Source organism: Fukomys damarensis, unplaced genomic scaffold (genome assembly GCF_012274545.1).
Source record: "Fukomys damarensis isolate Sample0158 unplaced genomic scaffold, DMR_v1.0_HiC HiC_scaffold_39, whole genome shotgun sequence".
In the NCBI taxonomy this organism is placed as follows: domain Eukaryota; kingdom Metazoa; phylum Chordata; class Mammalia; order Rodentia; family Bathyergidae; genus Fukomys; species Fukomys damarensis.
The window spans coordinates 38,138,990-38,145,391 of record NW_022900951.1 but is presented as its reverse complement, the minus strand read 5'-3'; the positions used below and the strand labels follow the sequence as shown (position 1 = coordinate 38,145,391).

Sequence of the window (6,402 nt, the reverse complement as noted above, 5' to 3'; positions counted from 1 at the left end):
TTGAATTAAGAAGGAGATGGAATGAATAAAAGATAGATGCCATATTTAATCATGAGTTTAAATGCCATGAATATCCTGAAAGCATTCTGTTTGTTCATACTTTTAAAAAGAAATAACCCACAGAAAACCTTAAGGAGCTATTTTATTTTACTCTTCCAGGGAGAATATGCTTATCTTGCTCATGATTGTTTGGATAAGACACCAGTCCTCTATTGATTTTGACTATCTTACACTTGTGAAGACTATTTCTAAAATGTCTGAACCTGAACACATTAACATAGTTTTTCATTTTTATAGCCCAGCAGATTCAAGGTTTAGAAATAAGCTAAGGCAATAATCTTGGGGTACCAATTTGTCCTAAAAGCGTAATTTAATGTTCTTTTCTCAAAACAGCTGTTCTGTGTTGCCAGTATGCGGTTCCAAATCTAGGATTGTTCAACCAGATACAAATAAGAGCAATTTATGAAAGTGAAGATATGGCTCAGTGGTAGAGTACTTGCCTAGCGTGTGTGAAGCCTTGGTTTTGGTCCCCAGTACCAGAGAGAAAAAAGAACAACTGAAACAGGGTTTTATTAAAGGTTCACCAGGCTTTTCTGCACAACCAGACAGCTGTTCGTCATCGTGTCAGAGACACTGCTTTGTGTTCACCAAACTCCACTTAATTTGCTATTCTTGGAATACATTGGGAGGTTACAGTCCTTGAATTCCTTTGCACTAAGACTATAGGCATATAACTGGATTCTGGATAATGAGTTATGTGTAAAGTGGGTGGAGACCATATTTTCTGAATGTAGAGCCTCAAATAATGTGACATGGATGGTTGGTTGTGCAACATCATCTCATTTACTGTGCTGATCATGTAATGTGAGCAAGAAATAAACTTATTATAGAAGCCATTGAGATTGTGGAGCTTATTGAAATTGCGGGGATTATTTGTTACTGTTTCTTGACTAATCCTTCCACCATTGATAGGAGCCTGTGACCAAACTGAAAAATTCAGAACTTAGGCTAGAAATAGATTCAGGTTGCTAGTGAGAATTTAAAGTGTCACACACATACACACATAAATTTAAAATGAGGTCACAAATTTCTTCAGGAAAATGTGAGGAATGAGACTGCAGTAACTTAGGTCAGTCTGACATAGAGGTTTCCACAGGCTCTCTAGCGCCATAAAAATAGCAAATGATCTCAGTGAAGGCCTTTGTCCTCTTACTGCAAGTCTCACCTGGAAGATAATAACATAAGTGACCAGCAATCACATCCTGGGCTGCTCTTGTCACCCAATGCAACTATAAAATCTGGTTTGCTGTAATCTCCTTCTTTGTTCTTTTTTTTTTAAATCTATAAAAAAAAATCCCCATATCCCTCTGATGCAATTGGGGAGTGCTACTTTTAGGTGGCTTGAATTCATTCCCCTCAAGCAGTCATCCTCTATTGGGTCAGATAAACTTTGTTTTCCTACTTAGTGTGCCTCAACTTGCCTTTTAGGTTGACACTAGGTAAATGTTTTGGAAAAATACTAGAGCCAAGAATGGTGGTACACTGCTGTAATATCAGCACTCTGAGAGGCTGAAGCCGGAGGATCACAAGTCTAAGCCCAGTCTGGGCAACTTAGCAACTTAGCAAAAACCTTTCTCAAAAAAAAAAAGGATGGGGCTATAGTTCAGTACAAAGGTCCTGGGTTTAATCTCTAGTACCGAAAGTATCTACCCCATATATGGAAAGTTTGTAAGCAAATCAGGTGTTTGTTAGGTCCCTCACTCTTTCTTAAAAGGAAATATTTGCTAATCTAGATATAACTAAAATTTTTGGTATTTCCTCTGACATTTTCGTTTATCCTGCTTGTATAGTATCACATATGCATTAGACTACACCATACCTTTCATTGTGTTTCTCTGTGTTTTAAATTAATTTAACAACTATGTGTGACTCAAAGATCATATTTTGGCCTATTAATTTTCTCTCTTATAATCTCTGGGCTAGCTCATCTGACAATGATCTAGATGATCACCATTACATAAAATGGGTTTCATATGATAAGGTTGTTTTCTTCTATGCAACTCATCATTTTTAACTTGAAATCATGAAAACACCATTAATATTTAGTAGAAACTTTCTCTGGTCATGAGAAAGCACACTAATTTTTCACTTCAATAGTTATGTTTTAGCATAAGTTCGCAAATTCATGCTCTTCCTTTCTAGAAGTAGAGATTAATTTCCTTTTTGAGTATGAGCAGAATTTAGAGAATCACTTCTCATGAATAGCATATAGCAGAAGTTACAATGTATAACTTCCAGGAGTAAGTCTTTTTTTTTTTTTTTTTTTTTTTTTTTTTTTTTTCTTGTGTTTGTGAGGCAGGTGCCGAACCATTGAGCTAAATCCCCAGCTCAGGAGTAAGTCATATTAGCATGATGACCTTTTTTCTGCTTCTCTTTGTCTTGGATCATTTCCTCTGGGGAGAAACCAGCTGTCATGTGAGAACGCTCAAGTGTCCCTAAGACATGAACCTTCTGTTGAAGAACAGAGGTTTCCATCCAACAGTCATTCAAATGAAGCTCCTTTGAAAGTTGGATCCTAGAACACTAGTCAGACCTTTAGGTGACTATAGCCTTACCCAGCACCTTGATTATAACACCATGACAGACTTTGAATCAGAATCACCCACTAACCCATTCCAAATATTTGGTCCACAAAACTTTTAGATAAATATTTGTTGTTTGGGGCCTTAAATTTGGGGCAAGTTGTGAGTAACCAATTCAGTGATCTATCATGATGGGTAAGCAAGGATGAGGAGTCTTTCCATATGAATATTCATGAGAACAGGGGCTTTCATTTTTTTCAAATATCTGACTTTATCTAGTGACATACAGACAGCAAGGAAACTAGTAATTTGTAGAGAATAAAGAATCAATATTTCTAGGGTTTGTGGAAAGAGTTACAGGAAATCTTGCATTTAAAACTATTTAATGTTCATAAGGCTGTGCCACATTTATGATATTGAAAAACTTGGAATAATTTGTTTTGCCCTTTCTGTACTGGAATGATGAATGATATCACCAAAGTTGTCAATGTTTCCTCAGAAGCACAATCCTCATATGGATTTAATGCCTTATCGTTGCTCTGCAAATTTTTATTTAATCTAACATTGTATTTAACATGCCAAATCCAAACCTACCTTTCCTTTCTGATGGGAAAAATATGTTTATGTAATCTAGTACTAGACTTGGTTAAGCCACGTTTTAGGAAAGCTCAACAATTCAATCCTGGCAAGAAGTGTATGTCACAGCACTACAGCAGAGTGATTAAACAACACAACTGAGTAAATGCTTTTTATTTTTTTTTTGGTACCAGGGATCAAACTCAGGACCTTGGCGCTTGCTAGGCAGGCGGCGGAACCACTGAGCTAAATTCCGGGCCCTAAATGCATTTTTGTTACCACTACATGTCCTGTGATCATGCCAATGTCATTTCTTCCTGGTAGACTCGATAAAGAGGCCCACATGTTAGGAGAAAGAAACACTGTGGCTTTCAGTAATTATTTCACAGTCCTGCTTTGCCATCAAGGACTGGCTGAAACTTTTGAGGGAGTTGATTGCTCCATCAATGTATACACACACACAAAGAAAAAAAAACTGCTCAGCGTTTAGAAACAGATACAGTTTAAATTCTGGTTCTGCTGGTTGCTAGCAGCATGACTCAGCACAGTACATAATGTCCTGGAACTTTAGTATCCCTGTGTCTACAATGAACATACTGATTTCCTTCTACTGTGTTCTTATGTAAGGATTCAGTGAAATAATATTTGCTAAGAATCTGTCACATAGTAGATACCATTTTTTTCTTCATGCCTTTATCACTTCAATTATAAATCATCATTCATGCCTCCAGCCCATACGTATCGCATAACATTCCATGGGTCCTGCTCTGGTGCTTGTCAGTGATTAATCACTGAATTCATAATTATTTACTTAACACTTTAGAGTTCTACAAACTGTGGCTGAAATCCATGTTGTAGACTATCCATATTTCTCTCTCTTTCTCTATTTCTGTATAATTATACTACCTAATATATCTTTACAAGCATTAAACAAGTGGGTTCAGATAGAGAATCATAGGAGTAGAGATATTTGTTTCTTTTAGAAACTGCTACATACTTGTCTTTCCTCTTTTCCAGTCATTCAACTTATCTTTTAGTATATGTGTGGCCAAAGCGAGCACTCAACTTGTCTTTTAGAAACACACTGTGCTACAATATTCAGGACTTCTTGGTGTGCCCTCTCCCTGGGCCACCGAGGCGGCCTTCCTGTGGCTCCTGGTGGCTGCTTTGCTCCTTTGGTCAGTCCCGGTAGTCTTCTGTGAAGCGATGCTGAGAAGACTTGGGCACTCGCTATGGCCAATGAAAAGCCCAAGGAATGAGTCAAGACTGAGAACAATGATCATATTAGTCTGAAGGTGGTGGGGCAGGATGGTTCTGTGGTGCAGTTTAAGATTAAGAGGCATATGCCACTTAGTAAGCTAATGAAAGCCTATTGAGAATGAAAGGGTTTGTCAACGAGGCAGATCAGATTCTGATTTAATGGACAGCCAATCAGTGAAACAGACATACCTGCACAGTTGGAAATGGAGGACAAAGATACAGTTGATGTGTTCCAGCAGCAGACAGAAGGTGTCTACTAAAAAGGGAACCTGCAACTACTCTACTGCAGAACTCTGTTCTTACAGACCAAGAACACATTCTCAATTAGAAAACTGTAATTTGGTTCCATCACATCCTGACTACTACAGTATAGTTTTCTCCATTTACCCCTTCCCCATTCCTTTATTGTACATAAAGTATCTGATGTATGTGAACAAGCATATTGCATTTTTTAAACTAAATGGCCAACAATATGATATGATCCATTACCTATAACTAAATTACTGTATCTATTCATCTCATTGTTTTCCCATGAAGAGCTTGTTATAAAAACAAATGTCTGGGCCCTATGTTATTCCAATTGGATTCACTAGGGTTGGGGTAGGAGCCAGGCATCTGTAGGTTAAGCAAAAATTTTAAAAGTCTTTAAGGGATTATAATATACATCAAATTGAAAAATCAAAGACATAAACCTTTATTTTTATTTTTTATTTATTTTTTTTATTGTTATTTATTTATTTATTTATTTATTTATTTATTTATTTATTTATTTGGTACTGGGGATTGAACTCGGGTCCTTGCGCTTGCAAGGCAGGCCACTGAACTGCCGAGCTAACTCCCCGGCCCCCTAAACCTTTATTTTTAAAGAATGGCACTTATGATCATTTAAAATCAAAAAAATTGATCCTATTATACAATTATTATTGCAAGTTAGTCTTCTTCCTTTCCTTCACCCATAATCTGCTCTTTCAGCGAGACTAGTACTTTCTTTATCCAACACATGAGTCTACCCACTTTTATCATTTCATTGGCACCTTCCTAGTCCCAGTATGAACCACTGTGACAGCTTCAAATTGGCTTTCCTATTCCATTCTTGACTTGCTCTAGTGGATCATTCCAACTGACAGCAAAAATAATCTTCTCAAAGCCTAAAGGCTTATCTCCATACTCAGAGCAAATCCTAACTTGCTTCCCATAACCTACAAGACCTTATATCACTTTGCCCCTGCCCATCTCTCCTATCCATTTCTGGACCATTTCCCCTTTACTCAGTGAGCTGCAACACCACTAGTTTTCACTTGTTGCAACATTCCCAGGTTTACAATCTCAAGGATTTGTACAAATTCCCTCTTCTACCTACAAAACACTTCCAATCTTTGTGAGGCTAGTTCCTTCTTTCTTTAGGTTTCAGCTCAAGTGTCACCTTCCCAATGAAGTTTTCCCAACATCCTGTTCCAAGGTGAGATTCCCTTTTCTTCCACTGTATTCTCTATCTCAGTGAACTGCTTTTCTTCTGCATGTATGGCAATATTTTATGTTTTTGCAGTACTGGGTCTTTGCAATGAACTACATCTCCTGTCCTTTTTATTTATTTCTTTAAATTTTGAGTCAGAGTCTTGCCAAGTTGCTATGTTACTCATGCTGGTCTGAAACTTTCAGTCCTCCTGCTTCAGCCTCCCAGAAAGCTGTGATAGCAGGTTTAATCACCACACTCAGCTAAAAGTTTCTCTAAACATCAAGAAAAGCCTCAAATATATTTAGGAAGAGACAGAGAATGTTAGCTTTAATACAGCCCAAACATGAAGCAGGAACTCTACAATGACGAAGAGGCACTCTACCATCTTTAAGGAAATAAATAGCAAAAAGGTCATCCAACAATGAGCAAAACACCCACCAAAGTCTTCTATAGGGGTCCTATTTTTGTATCATCACTATGAATCCTTAGCAGGAATGCTTCAATGAAGGTTGTCAAGGATGTTGCCTA

General features: G+C 37.5%; 1 pseudogene; it reads left to right on the top strand.

Moving 5' to 3' along the window:
- The first annotated feature begins 4,390 nt into the window (after positions 1-4,390).
- LOC104855269 lies at positions 4,391-4,678 on the top strand (annotated as a pseudogene).
- The last annotated feature ends 1,724 nt before the right edge of the window (positions 4,679-6,402 follow it).